This window comes from Artibeus jamaicensis, unplaced genomic scaffold, assembly GCF_021234435.1.
Source record: "Artibeus jamaicensis isolate MK-2021 breed Jamaican fruit bat unplaced genomic scaffold, CSHL_Jam_final contig_1539, whole genome shotgun sequence".
In the NCBI taxonomy this organism is placed as follows: Eukaryota; Metazoa; Chordata; class Mammalia; order Chiroptera; family Phyllostomidae; genus Artibeus; species Artibeus jamaicensis.
The window spans coordinates 1,828,610-1,844,259 of record NW_026521299.1 but is presented as its reverse complement, the minus strand read 5'-3'; positions in this window follow the sequence as shown (position 1 = coordinate 1,844,259).

Below are 15,650 nucleotides of genomic sequence, written 5' to 3'. Positions count from 1 at the left end.
TTTGTTATAAAATGCCCCATACCCCTGCTGTTACCACCTCAGTCCCAGAAGCCAGCTGGAAACTCGGAGGGCAGGGAGGGTCAGAGGCCCTGGCCTCATCCGGGAGCTGGTGCAGGTAAATGCAGTCAGACTTGAAGGGGCAGCGGCGGTTCCCCCGCATGAAGAACCGGCACGGCGTCTGGCTGTGGGGGGAGATGACAGGAGGAGAATGCTCATGGCCTTCAGGCCCGGTTGCTCCAGGAACAAGGGGCACTCACGGCTGACACACAAGATTTGGCAGGTTGGACTCGCACAAAGGCTGGACCATCACAACCAGCATCAGTGTTGATTTTACATTTATTACAACTGTTTCCCAGCAGATGGCAGTAAAGTCTCAAGGAAGAGGGCCTTTCTCTAATTCCCACAGTCTGGACTCCGGCCAGCAGTCAGCTGAGAATCTCCTTTCCTCCTTTGAACTGTTTCAGTAATACCACCAAAAGAGGGGGGATAGCAGAGAAACCTAAAATATGTCTCTGGAACCAAGACAGAACAATGTCCTATTCTTATGATTTGATCATTGCTAGTTAATGAAACTGATTAAGAAGATTCTCACTTCTGAGGTTTCAAATTCACTCCATGAAAGGTTAGATACAGGAGGGTGTGTGGGTAAATTGTGACCCACCTAAGTGAGAGCAGCGTTCTTGTGAGAAAGACGGAGGAAGGGGACCGAGTGCATGTTTGTAGCCTTTTTCCTGGGTCATCACTCTGCACCATTCCAACAGCTGTCTCTCCCACTTCCTCCGGCCCCAATGTGCATGCAGGACCCTGCTGGCCATCCAAGCTGGAAGTCTGGGAATTCCTCTGAACAGCCATCTTTTTCTCTTCTTCCTCCTCCCACTTGACCAAAGCTAGCACCAGGACCAACCCCATCCCAGTCGCCCACAAAACCCTCACTTTGACTGGTCCAAATTCCCATTAGCCCCCCTAACCCAGCTCTCATGACAGCAGAAGCTCTGTGGTCACCAAGGTGGGGACATTAGTCATCTTTCATTTTCCTTTGAACCTCATGGCCAGTTGGCCACCCTGGTCTGGTCCTTCTTCCTCTCGAGGCAGGCAGTGCAGCCGCCACCATTCCTTCCAGCACCCACTGTGAGCCAGCACGCCAGCTCAAACCCACTTCCTCACTTACGTCACAGAGACAATGCCTCAGTTTCTGTTTTTGCAGTGTGAGGACAGTAAGAGTCCCTACTTCACTGAGTTTATGGTGTGCAAAGTCTGTAGTACATAATAACCCCCCACATTGTTGCCTACCATCCCCAGGTGAAGACCCCCAACTGGTACCCCAGCTGCCAGGAGTTCCACACCCAGGCCTCTCCTGGCCTGGAGTGCCTCCCTCTCCCCCCAGGAGCCCCTGCTCCTCTCCCAGCACCAGCTCAAATACTCCCCCTGGGTGAGACTCGCCCAGGTGTGTGTCTCAGTAACTTCATTTAAAGAGCCATTACAGTTCTCAGGCAAAATCCAGGGGTCTTCACGACAAGGTTGAATGTCTCACGGGTAGACAAAACCTTCTTTATGCCACCATTTATCCATATGTACTTTGCATATCGCGAGTGTAAAAAACCATTTGGGAAGGTAGAATTAAGAACCTGGAGCTATAGCTAACTCCAGGTTTTGGATAAATGTCTTCCTTCCACAAGAAGATTGAAATCTACCCAAATTTTCTCTTTCTCTAAGGGCTGCCTTTTAGTCTCCCTTGAGACCCAAATTTCCAAGGTTATTAAGCAAACAATATGTATTCCTATCAATTTACTATCCTGTTTAAAAACATCAGAAATAGTCCTGGCTGGTGTAGCTAGCTCAGTGGATTGAGTGAGGGCCTGTGAACTGAAGGATTGTGGTTCAATTTCCAGTCAGGGCACATGCCTGGGTTGCAGGCCAATTCCTAGCAGGGGATGCATGAGAGGCAACCATACATTGATATTTCTCTCCCTCTCTCCTTCCCTTCCTCTCTAAAGATAAATAAATAAAATCTTTAAAAATGAAAAACATCAGAAATAAAAGCTAACCAAGAACCGAGTTGCCTGCATTGATCCTGAACTGGGCTAGAAGAGGAGCTTGACCTTGCTCCCCTGCCGCTGTCTCAGCCACTCGGGACAGGAATTGATTTATTGGGCTTTCAGAAATAGTGGAAATAGCTCACATCCTTGACTGCCACCTCCATCACTTTGAACCTCCAGGATGTGGGGGACCCTGCATGGGGAAACCAGGGCTGAGCTGCAACTTCCCTTCTTCCCTAACCCCGGTCATGCCCCACTTGCTGCCTTACCCGGTCCGAGCCTTGAAGTTCCTGATGAGCTGCTCCTTCTCAGCCCCCTTGCTCACCCAGAACCTGTGGGGGATGATGTAGCTGGAATGGACCCGGCACTGGGGGCAGGCCCTGCGGAGTGGGAGAACAGTCACAGCTCGCAGGCTGGCCTCCAAGCCCACACCCCTCTGGGGCGCTCATCCGCAGGCTGCTGGCCTCTCCAGGACACTGACTTGATCACATCCAGCGGGAAGTCCTGTCGGTGCCTCCGCCAGGTGCGCAGGCAGCCCAGGCAGTGGGCGTGAGTGCAGTTGGGCAGGATGCCAAAGATCCGCTTGGCCTCTGGCTTGTCCCACACCTTGTCCATGCAGATGCCACACACGACATCCCGACTGTCCTGCTCCCTCTGCAGCCAGGGAAGGGTCAGAGAACACCCATACACCACCACCCCAAATACTGGCCAGCAGTCTGGGCATCCTTAGGGTTGGGCATGGCCCCACCTGTCTCACTCTTCCTCCCCTCCCCCATGACCTGCTATACCTCCAGGTCCATGCTCTGAAGTGAGGCCACGAGCTCCTGGATAGGCTGTGGCCTAGGCCAAGACTCCTGGGAGTGGCTGTGGTCTCCATCAGCAGCTGTCGGGGAAAACTGGGTCCGTTCATTCATTTACTCATTCCAGCGGCGTCTATGGATGGACTGCTGCTCGCAAGGCTCTGTGGGTGCGCGAAGTCCTGCGTCCAGCAGCCCAGAGCCCAGCCGGTACTGTAAAGTCTCTAACGCAACCACAGATAACTGTGCCGCCGGCCCGGCAGCCCCCGCCCACAGGTGGCTACTGAGCACCTGACACGGACCTGGTCCGAACTGAGATGCGCCATAATGTGCACTCAAGGGTTTGAAGCTTCGTATAAAAAAACTAAAATAGTTCAGTAATAATTTTATATTGATTACATGTTGAAATAATGGTATTGATATTAGATACATAACTCTTTATATATTGGGTTAAATAAAATATATTATTAAAATTAATTTTACCTGTTATTTTTTACTCTTTTAAGTGTGGCTGCTAGGAAATTTTAAATTGCATATGTGAATTATAAAATGATGTGACCTTTGGAAAAAAGTTTGGCAGGTCCTCAATATATGAAACACGTCACCATACGACCCAGCAATTCCACTCCTATGTTTTTACCCAAGAGAAGTAAAAATATATGTCCACACAAAAACTGGTGCATGAACACTCATAACAACACCGCTCACAATAGCCAAAAAGCAAAAGCAACCGACGTGTCCATCAACCGATGAATGAACAAAACGGGCGGTGCTGTCTGCAGTGGGACAGTATTTGGCCACAGAACGGCATGAAGTACTGCTCCCTGATACATGCGTGAAGCTAGAAAATATTATGCTGAGTAAAAAAAGGCCAGACCCAAAAGGCCACACATCATATTGTTCCACTCACATAAAGCGTCCAGAACGGCAAGTCCACAGAGAGAGAAGGTACGCGAGTGGCAGCCAGTGGCTGGCGGGCGGCTGGGGGAGGACAGAGAACGACTACCAGTGTGTTTCTCTTGAGGGTGGGGAAAATCTCCTAAAATTAGATAGCGGTAATGTTTGTTCAACTCGGAATATACTATATTGAATTGGATGCTTTAAATTGGTGAATTTGGGGGTTGTGAATTATATCTCAATAAAGCTGTTACGAAAAGTCGCATGTGTGACTTATGTTTCTGCTAGTGCTGAATTACAGCAAGTTTAATAATCACTAACATTTAATGTTTTCTCTGTGCCAGGTACTTGGTTCTTTGCTAAGCATATCACATGCATGAACTCGCTGCACCCTCACACTGCCCTGTGCAGTAGGTACTATTATCAGTGCCCTTTTGTGGATGTGAAAACTGAGGCCCAGAGAGATTAAGTGACTTGTACAAGATCACACAGCTATTAAATGGTGGAGCTGACATTTGAAACTATGCGGTTTGGTGCCACAGGCACCAGGGTATTCTGCTTCTGGAACACAGAGAGCAGCCGAGTGGGAGGAAAGTTTCTCTCTAGCTGGGAATCTTGAGGAGGGAGAGAGGTGGAAGGGAACACGAACCTTGCTCAGGGACAGCAGGAACCCGGGCCTCAGACCCCACCTGTGCCCACCTGCTGTGCCCCTGCTGACTCACATGATGGCGGCAGGAACTTCCAGGAGCTGCCGCCCAGCTCTTCGTTTTGGCTGGCCAGCCCCTCCAGGCCAAGTTCCGTGCCCCAGCTGGCCCCAGCCCAACCAACAGCCACTGAGGGCAAGTAGACAGGCTCCGAGCCCCTTCGGGTCAGCCCCAGCAGGGGTCTTGGCAGAGTAAAACGTGGCTCCGAATGGCGGCGGCCCCACTGCAGACAGCCAGGAGGCTGCAGGTGCCGATAGCTGTGTGGGGAGGAGAAGGTTGAGGGCACAGGGATAGCCTCTCTGGAGCCTGGAGCTAGCTCGGCCTGGAAGTTGTTGCAGAGGGGAGGAGAGGCTCAAGGGAGATGCATGGTCCACGACGGACAAGTTCTCCTGTGACCCCACCCCACTCCCATTGGACGAGAAGAGGTGCTCACCTGCATCGATGTCCATGGAAACAGAAGCCTTGCTGGAAGTATCTGCAGACTCGGGGCACCTTCCCATCTTGAGCAGGACGGCTGTTCGAGCCCCAGTGATAGGCCCCATGGGCAAAGGTCCTGAAAGATCATCTGAGTCAGTCGTCAACAGGCTGTGCGATATGAGAAGGACACGGGCTCCTGCGGTGGTCTTGTGTTCAAATCTGACCCCAATGGGTAACCCTGGGTAGGTAACTCACCCTTAAACATAAGGGTCAAAATGCCTCAGGGTTGTTGTGAGGGTTTCTGAGGATTTTGTGCAATGCACATAGCAGGTGCTCAGTAAATCACAGGGGTTGCTATTCCCTCCTCCAGGTTAGCACTTGGAGGACTAGTCCTATGGGCCCCAGAGCCAGAATTCTGGGTTCGGATGCTGGTGGCAGAGCTGGCTCCGTGGGCACGGGCCTGTGCACTCATGTGCTTTAACACTGGGTTAGTGTCGTCTGGAAGTTATTAAGTTGGGTTTTTGTTAAAGATTTTATTTACTTATTTTTTAGAGAGAGGGAAGGGAAGGAGAAAAGGGTAGAGAAACATCAATGTGTGGTTGCCTCTTGCACACCCCACACCGGGGACCTGGTCTGTAAGGCAAGCAGGTACCGTTACTGGGAATCAAACCCACGACCCTTTGGTTTGCAGTCCAGTGCTCAATCCACTGAGCCACATCAGCCAGGGCCTTGGCAGTTATTAAGTGTTTGAGCAAGGGGCCCTGATTTCATTTTGCACTGCGTCCCACAAATCGTATAGCCATTTCTGCCTGGTACTTCTTGGTCATGTGAGTCTGGATGAGGCAGTCCACCTTTCCAAGCCTCAGTGTCTTCACTTATAAAACGACGTAATATTAGTACCTACTTCATGGGGTGATGTCGAAGTTAAATGAGACAATGCATGTAAAGTACCTGGCACAGAGCAAGCCCTCAACAAACATTAGTTGTTATCATCATTCTGCTGTTATCATTATCACCACCATCACCACCACCTCCACCACCATCCTGCTGGGCAGACGTTCGCTGAGAATCTATCCTATGTCCAGGCCTAAGCCAGAGCTCCGGGACAGGCACGAGGTGGAGGGGACCACTGCTCTCGTCATTGCGTCCTTGCCTTGAGGGGAATAAGCCCACAGGTGAAGTGACCAGGGCATGAGGGGCAGGGATAGAGGTCACACAGAGTGCCAGCCACACCATCCCCCAGACTCTGTCTGAAGTGAGGCCCTGGCGGAGAACCAAGCGGAGGGAGGGAAAGATGGGCGACAGGCACGAGGTCTTGGTGGTGAAGGTCCCAGACTGTCATCACATGGTCCTTCATTTACAACCACGGCTGGGGCCCCTGGACCGGGAATCTGCCTAGGAAGCCCGGCCAAGGCGACAGGCAGCGGATCGGAGAACCTGGAAACCAGGGCCAGGACTGGGGGAGGCTAGGGAGGGGCCCCTCAGACCCCAGACTTTAGGGGACACCAGTACAGCTCAGTGATAAAGAAGAAATCACACTTGAGAGCAATTTTTTAAAAGGTCAAAATTAATGCAAAAAATATTCACGATGAACAAGAAATCAACAGCTGGTGGGGTGGGCACCTGCTTCAGACAGCAGCTCGGGAGGCCACGGAGGCAGGGCCGGCGGTGCTAATTGTTATTTATTAAAGTAATCAGGATTACAGCATTACATAATGTATTTATAATAATAACAGTAGTGACTCTTGTTATTTTTACGGAAGCTTTTATGAGAGCCTGGGGTAAGAAGTGAGATCTTTAAACAGCCATTTTTGATGATAGGCCACTGTAATTTTTGGCATTTAATCCAGAGGAAATTCAAAGAACTGAGTGTCTGTCCCTCCTGTAACAAACTGTCGCTCATTTCCATCCACTTATTTGTGTGAACAGGATTTCTCAGTGCTTCCAGTTACAACAATGACAAATTGAAGTCGATGCTGAGCCCTGTCTTATTCTAGCAATACGTGATATTTACTCATGGGTACACTAGCAGCAATGCATCTGTGTAGGAGACTATTTCTCTGGGGAAAATGTTTTATTACTTAGTAATTGTTGCTAAAGTGTATAATATACTTAAGCTGTTTTGACTGAGTGCTACTAATACCTAAATCTAAAAAAAATTTAAATTTCTGTTTCACAGAGATTTTTCTCACAGGAATATACAATACTGTGATCAGTAAAAGCCTTCTGAGAGTAAAAATATTGATATTAGAATAAAATTCTGTGGGGGGAATAGAATAGGCATTCAAGGAGAAAGAGGAATTACATAAAAGTGTAAGAGCCTGTTTATATATTTTTAAGCGGCTGAGATTATATGTTAAATCTCTCTGGTACTTAGATGCCGCTGGAAACAGGACAAGAACTGGCGCAGACCCGCCCTGCTCGCCTGCCACTTCTGGTCAGCTGCCGGCACAGCAAGCTCACTGGCAGCCCCAGCGTGAGCCGCCTGGAATACCGCGCATGCGGGCTCCACACAGGCTGCAGCCGCCCAACCGCGGTGCCCACGTCGCTCCCGCTGCCAGGCCTGGGGAGATGGAGAACCCCCCGCAGGAGGACTAAGGGCGAGTTTTGTGGGCTGACTGCTTTAAACACATCCTTTGCCCTGACTGCTGTGGGTCAGTTGGTTGAGCCTTGTCCCTCAAAGCGAAAGGTCACCTATTCAAATCCCGATGCCAGGTTTGCGACCCAGTCCCAGGGCAATGGATGCATGTTTCTCTCCCCCTTTCTCCCTCCCTTCCCCTCTAAGAATAAATAAAATCTTAAAAAAATTAAACACATCCCTCAAAATCTTGCCTGAAGTGCCACCCTTAAAGAAGAAAGATTCAGAAACAATGAAAAGCATTTGATTTATGATGTACTGTATTTTTCACACTATAAGACACATAATTTTTTTTACCACATTTTTTGCTTCAAATTTTTTTTTACTATTTTCCTCCTCTAAAACCTAGGTGTGTCTTAGGTGCGGACCTAGGATACACCTAGGTTCTAGAGGAGGATAACAGAAAAAAAATTCTGAAGCAGAAAATGTGGTAAAAATGTGCATCTTATAGTCTGAAAAATACAGTGACTTCTCTTTAAAAACATCTTTTTAAAATCTCTTGGGCTTTTCATGAAGATGGTGCTGAAAGCAAAGAAGGAAGCCCCTGCCCCTTCCAAAGCTGAAGCCGAGGCCAAAGCCAAAGTAAAGGCTTTGAAGGCCAAGAAAGCAGCGCTGAAAGGCGTCCACAGCCACAGGTGGTCCACACGGTCACCGCCTTCCCCTGGCCAAAGACACTGAGGCTCCGAAGGCAGCCTAGGTGCCCTCGGAAGGGTGTCCCCACGAGAAACAGGCCTGACCACTGTGCCACACAGGTTCACCTGACCACCGAGTCAGCTGCGAAGGAGACAGAAGACGACACACTTGTGTTCACTGTGAGGTCAAGGCCAACAAGCAAGCAGCAGATCAAACAGGCTGTGAAGAAGCTCTGTGACACTGACGTGGCCAAGGTCAATGCCTGACCAGGCCTGATGGGGAGAAGGAGGCATGTGCTAGATGGGCTCCTGGCTGTGATGCTTTGGGCGTTGCCAGCAGACCTGGGATCATCTGCACGGAGTCCAGCTGGCTCATGCTAAATACTAAAATTTTACACAGTAAAAAAAAAAAATCTTTTGCATCAGGGCACATGCCTGGGTTGCAGACCAGCTCCCAGCAGGGACCAGTTCCCAGCAGGGGATGCACCAGAAGCAACCATACATTGGTATTTCTCTCCTCTCCTTCCCTTCCCTTCTAAAGATAAATAAATAAAATAAATCTTTTGGAATTTAAAAATGGCAATATACTCATTATACTTTTAAATAGGAGCACTTATAGTACAGTAGAAACAATAACCTTTTACATTAAGATAAAAAGCATTAAGTAATTTGGAGTGTGGAGGGGATGGGTGGCTTTTTGTTTCTTTTAGGAGGTTTACAGAAGATGCCTGATCCCAGGTAACTTCCACTCCCCAGTTACAGTGTGGGGGGCGACCAGACCAGTGGGTGACGGTGGAAGTTAGGGAGGGCTGGATGAAGGGCGAGGTGGAAATGAGAGTCACTGTGGAAGATGTGGGTGACCGTGAGAGGAGGAGCCCGCCACGTTCTAGGGGAGGAGCCGGTAATCCTCAGGGGAAGGGCTTACCCTAGTCCACCAATGGGAAGCCTCTGGCGGCGGGGGTGAGGGTGGGGAAGACCTGCTGGCAAAGCTTTGCTTTTCCCCAAACACCACCCAGGAGGCTGACCTCCAGAATTGCCTGGAGAGGCCGCCCCACTAGCTCCTTCACAAGCTGAGAGGCCAGTGACTCTCCCCACAGTCCAGAGGGGCTTAGCTCCTAGATGAGGTTAAGAGCCTTGTGATCAGTTTGAGAAACTCTTCCTACTGTAGTTTCTTAGAGCCGTGTTGTGTATTGCTTCTTGTACATGAACACGTTACAGCTCTGACAAGCTCTGCAGAGGAACCTGTTTGCTCAAACTTGTTTCTGTTGTTTGTTTGGGTCTTCCATCCACACACCCCTGACATACCAATAAAACACATTTTGTTTGGGGAAATGTCAGATTAGTTCATTTAATTCTCAAAACAAGCCTTGAAAGTCAGGAGTCATCTTTGGTTTTCAAGATCTGAGGCTCGGAGAGGCATTTACAGCCAGAACTACACCCAGGTGTCCTCGCTTCGCCCCGCGACTCCCTAGTTAACGAAGATCAACTTGTCAGGGGTGAGGGCTGCTGGGCTTGGGGAGTGTCTTCAGCTAACTTCTGGGGCCAAGGGGTGGGGACAGAGAAGCCGGAGGTCTCTGGAGGCAGCAGAGGGGCTTGGTGGATGGAGACATGGACCCCTGAGCAGGGAGCCTGGTGAATCAGGACAGACCATTGGGGCAGGGTGGGGGGTGGGAGGAGGGCAGGGACTGGGGAGGGCGGCGTTGTGGACAGAAATGGGGGAGGTGGAGCCTGCCATGCGATGGGGGAGGTGGAGCTGCCATGCGAGGAGGAGCCTGCCATGGGGGAGGTGGTTTTGAAACCTGAGGGCCCGAAGTTAGTCTAGGATTCCCACCTTCCTGACCCCCCCCCCCCCTGGCAAGGCCCCGGGAAAGAACGAGTGAAAAGCTGCTTTAGGGAGCATCTACATTCTTTGCCTCTTTTTGCCTCCCTCTGGCCACCTGGATGCCTTTCTTCCACTAAAAGGAACCAGGAAAACCTCTTCACACGGAGACCTAAGATCTCCAATCATCCCTGCCTTACCCGAACTTCGGTTCTCTCTGGGGAGCCCATCTAGTCTAGCTGTCGGCAAAGTGAATTCGCACTAAGGTATACGAAGCCGACGGCAGGCCTAGTGAGCTAGCACGCCCAAAGAAGACTCTGTGAGGGTGTAATGTTCAATCTGAAGTGTTTCTACTCAAATATTTATGAACACCTCACCCTGTGCTGAGTGCTGGGTCTGCGAAGGTGACCAGGAGACCAGGTCCCGCCAGCACGGAGCTGTGAGGTGTTTCTGGGCAGAAAAGCCCTTGTCAGATGAAAGGGAAAGCAGGCGCGTAGAAGTCCCTGCCCTGGAGCGTCAAACCCGAGCTAGCTTTGACCCACCTGCGCAGCCCTAGTACACCTTTTACCTGCTCCGGTCTCAGTCTCCTCCTCTGGACTTCGAGGGGCTGGGAGATGATCTCTAGACTCTGCCAACGCTGGGGTGGACAACAAGGAAGTCCCTCCTCCCCTGAATTCACCCCCAAATTCTCAAAGTCTGGGTTTTCAATGTCCAGGCCAAACCCCAGAGAATTTCCCCCCACCTCCCTGTGTCTCCCCGGGACCCAGATCCCTACCTGAATGGCCACGGGTAGTGGGTTCTGCCCTCCCCACCATGACCGCTGCTGCCCCTAGTGAGAATGAGGCAGGGTGCCTCTGGCGCCCCTTTATCCCTCCCTCTTTGGGCAGAGCCAATGGGAGGAGGGGCTCTGTGGCCCCGCCCACCCCTTCCCAGGACCCCAGGCCTACAGGCAGGAGGGATGAAGGGTGAAGGCAGGACTGCTGGGGACTTAGGATGTCGATGGGATGGGCATGAAGGCCTTCAGGGATCCCTCAGTGAGTCCTGCGAGACAGTGGGGGTTCGTTTAAAGACTTTAAGGGTCCAAGAAGGCATGGTGACTTGGGAGGGGCCCATGAGGACCAAGGGCCTGGAAGTCTGAGAGGCCTGGGCTAGTGTCTGAGGGGAATTTGTAACTGAGGAGGCCAGAGGGGAGCTTCCCCCCACCTCGGAGCAGTGTGAACCCCACACGTGGGGCTGAGGCTGCTGGACAGATCACAGGGTGGGCTGGGAGCCTTTGGAGCCTTGAGGATGTGGCGGGAGCCAGCTGAGGACTACAGGAAGGCCTGTCCCAGACTAAAGAGGCCCTGGGGACCTGCCTCCAGGCCCAAGATACTCTTTCTACAAAAAGTCACTGTGGCCTGGTCTGTTTGTCACCGAAGCCAGCCTGCTATCCTGATCACAAGAAATTGGACTAGTGTCGATGGCTCAGCAGGGGGCCCCCGTGAGAGGTGGCCAGGAGGGGTTTTGCCCGAGGGTCTCTCCACTGAGGAGGTTCCAGATCGGGAGACAGCAAGTCCAACATCCCAGCCCACTCCCGGGCGGTATAGATGCCGGGTGGATTCTGCCTGCAGGGGGCGAGGGCAGGGCCGGGCCCTTTGGGTGGAGGCAGGGGAGGGGAACCCTGACTTTTTTTAATTTTTAATTTTTTTATTGATTATACTGTTACAGTTGTTCTATTCCCCCCTTCATTCCCCTCCACCCTACCCCCCCATCCCCACCATTACCCCCCTTTAGTTTATGACCATGTGTCTCAAGTCCTTTAGATTCTATATTTCCCATGCTATTCTTGCCCCCCATCTATTTTCTACCTACTGTCTATGCTACTTATTTTCTCTACCTTCTCCCCCCTTCTCCTCCTCCCACTCCCCTATTGCTAACCCTCCTTGAGATCTTCATTTCTATGTTTCTGCTCCTGATCTAGCTGTCCTCTTAGTTTGCTTTTGTTTTAGGTGTGGTTGTTAATAACTGAGTTTGCTGTACTTTCACCGTTCATGTTTTTTAAACTTCTTTTTCTTAGATAAGTCCCTTTAACATTTCGTATAATAAGGGCTTGGTGATGATGAACTCCTTGAATTTGATCTTATCTGAGAAGCACCTTATCTGTCCTTCCATTCTAAATGAAAGTTTTGTTGGATAGAGCAATCTTGGTTGTAGGTCTTTGGATTTCATGACTTGGAATACCTCTTTCCAGCCCCTTCTTGCCTGTAAGGTCTCTTTTGAGAAATCTGCTGACAGTCTGATGGGGACTCCTTTGTAGGTGACTGTCCCCTTAGCTCTTGCTGCTTCTAGGATTTTCTCCTTCATTTTAATTTTGGCTAATATAATTATGATGTGCCTTGGTGTGTTCCTTCTTGGGTCCAACTTCTTTGGTACTCTCTGAGCTTCCTGGATTTCCTGGAAGTCTATTTCCTTTGCCAGTTTGGGGAAATTCTCCTTTATTATTTGTTCAAATAAGTTTTCCACTGGTGGCTGTGCCTTTCCCCCTTCTGGTACCCCTATAATTCGGATGTTGGAACGTTTAAAGATGTCCTGGAGGTTCCTAAGACTCTCCTCATTTCTTTGAATTCTTCCTGACTCTTTTATGTTTGGCCATTATTTGCATTCTTCTGGTCCACTCCATTGATTTGAGTCCCAGTTTCCTTTTCATTGCTATTGGTGTCCTGTGCAATTCCATTCATTTCAATTAGTTTCACCTTCATATATTTGTCTAATTTGTGGGTATAATCAACCAGTTCTGTGAGGATCCTGATGACCAGTGTTTTAAACTGTGCGTCTGAGAGTTTTGCTATTTCTTCATCGCTTAGATCTATGGGCTCTGGGGCTTTGAGAACTTGCGACATTTTCTGTCTGTTCTGGCCCTTTAAGTGTGAGAAGAGTACCTTGGACTCCCAGGTCGCTGGGTTGTGACGCTGTATGTGGGGGCGTGGTCAGAGCGGGGAAATGGCGGCGCCCTCCACTGCCGCTTGCCACGGGGACCGCAGGCCCGGTCCAACCGCCCACTCCCTCGCCTGTCCACTTGCGCACAAATGGGCGACCATAGTCAACACGCAGCACCGCTTTCCCGCTGTCTCCTTCGCGGTCGCTCGCCTGGTGGCTCGCTGGGTCGCTCACTAGGTTCAACCCTGCGCCTGGATTCCGCGCGTCTGGATTCCACGCCTGAGTCCGTCTGACCGAGTTTTCCTGTGCAACCCTGCCTCACCTGCCGCTGGTTTCGCCCCTTACCGGTCAAGCTGAAGAATTTGTTGTTAACGGACTTCCGAATAGTTCAATTTTCTGTGTTCTGGCTGTGTTTTCTGTTGCTAATATTTAGTTGTCTCTAAACTTGGTTGTGTGAGAAGGCCCGGCACATCCTCCTATGCCTCCATCTTGGCGGAAGTAGAAGGAACCGTGACTTTTAAGAGTCCTTCCAGCCCTGACTACTTCTAAGTCCCCTCTGCTGCCATCCTACTCCTCCAAGGCCGATGCTGTCTCCACTACACTGCCCCGGCCCCTGAGGGAGGTAAATTGGGGAAGTTAAAAACCAGCAAATAAAAGAAATGTTTTTTAAAAATTAAAGGGGGGATTTTAAAATTAAATTTAAACAACTTTTTAAAAAAGAAGTTATTTATTTATCTTTAGAGGGCAAGGAAAGGAGAGAGGGAGAGAAATATCAATGTGTGGTTGCCTCTCGTGCATCCCCTGTTGGGAACTGGCCTGCAACCCAGGCATATGCCCTGACTGGGAATCGAACTGTGATTGTTTGGTTTGTAGGCCGGCACTCCACCCACTAAGCTACACAGGCAGGGCAATTTAAACAACTTTCCATGTCTATCAGAGAATGGAGGCGCTGGATTGGGAAACCAATAGTCTTGGCCATCTAGTACTTCTTTTACTTTTGCCGGACCAAAATTATTTCAGAATTTTTTTCATAGGTGCTGCCAAGCCGTTCTGTGAGGAGGCTGTGCTGGCGCCCCCACTGCAGAGCGAGGGCGCCTGCCTCGCACAGCCTGGCCCACGCAGTGCCGTCAGACTTTGGAGCATTTGTTAATTTGGTAAGTGAAAAACTGTGTCTCATAGTTTTAATAGATACATTTCTCTTACTGTGCGTGAGGTGAAGCATCTTTTCATATGTTTCTTTTCCTGTTCATGTCCTTTGCCTGTTTTTCTATTGGGTTGCTCATTGATTTCTATATTAAGAAAGTTAGCCCTTTGCCTGATTATGTGACCATTTGTTTACGTGGTTGATTTAAAATTTTTTATTTTGTCCCCTGGAAAATTAAAAAATGTGTATATGGTAAAATTTTTGTTTTTAAAATTTTATAGAAAATTTAAAACTCTAAGTTTCATGAGTACTGCATGAAAGTTAGAAATTTGGGGGTATGCACTAGACCTTTGAAAGGTCTAGCCACTTCAGGATTATGTAAATTTTCCCCATGTGTTTCTTTAATTCTTTCTTTTTCTTCTTGCCATTTTACAAACATATCAAGTTTATCCATTTTTCTGTTAAGGAACAATTTTGTTGTTTCCAAGGTTCTGCTGTTGCTGCGATGAACATACGAGGTGTCATTTGGTGGGTTTCACTGCACAGTATTGTCTTGGTCGGTTTCTCCAGGAAACAGACTTGGAGGTTCAGCTGCAGGACACTGGCCTGGGTGGGCTCTTTGGAACAACACCTGCAAGGAATTGAAGGGGGCAGGACTGGGCATGGGGAGAAGCTGAACTGCAGTGCAGTTATAGAAGATACTTCAGCTCTGGGGCTGGGGTGGTCCTCCAGGTTGTCCAAAACTGGGGCAAAGAAGCTTGGCCTTATACCCAGGTTGGGTATAGGCTGCCCCTGGGTGGGGTGGGGGGTACGCTCATTCTGGGCAAGGCAGCTCCCTTCAGAATGGGCAGTTTCCTGAGAAAAGCTCAGCTGCGAGCTCAGCAGCCAACTCTTCCAGCAGCATGGAAATGAGTGCCTGGGTCCCAAGGGTGGGGGAGGTGGTGGTGGGGAGAATCCACCACATCCACAGGCACATTTTAAAAAATATATTTCATTGATTATGTTATTATTACAGTTGTCCCACTTTCTCCCCTTCACTCCCCTCCACCCTGAACACCCTCTCCCACCCACATTCCCCCCTTAGTTCATGTCCATGTGTCATACTTATAGGTTCTTTAGCTTCTACGTTTGCCATACTATCCTTACCCTCCCTCTGTCTATTTTCTCCCCACCATCTATGCTACTTATTATCTGTACCTTTTCCCCCTCTCTCCTCCTCCCACTCCCCTATTGCTAACCCTCCATGTGATCTCCATTTCTGTGGTTCTGTTCCTGTTCTAGTTGTTTGCTTAGTTTGCTTTTGTTTTAGGTGTGGTTGTTAATAACTGTGAGTTTGCTGTCCTTTCACTGTTCATATTTCTTTATCTTCTTTTTCTTAGATAAGTCCCTTTAACATTTCATATAATAAGGGCTTGGTGATGATGAACTCCTTTAACTTGACATTATCTGGGAAGCACTTTATCTGCCCTTCCATTCTAAATGAAAGCTTTGCTGGATAGAGCAATCTTGGATGTAGGTCTTTGGATTTCATGACTTGGAATAACTCTTTCCAGCCCCTTCTTGCCTGGAAGATGTCTTTTTCTTTTTCTTTTTTTTTTTTTAAAGATTTTATTTATTTATCTTTTAGAGGGGAAGGGAAGGAGAGAGGGA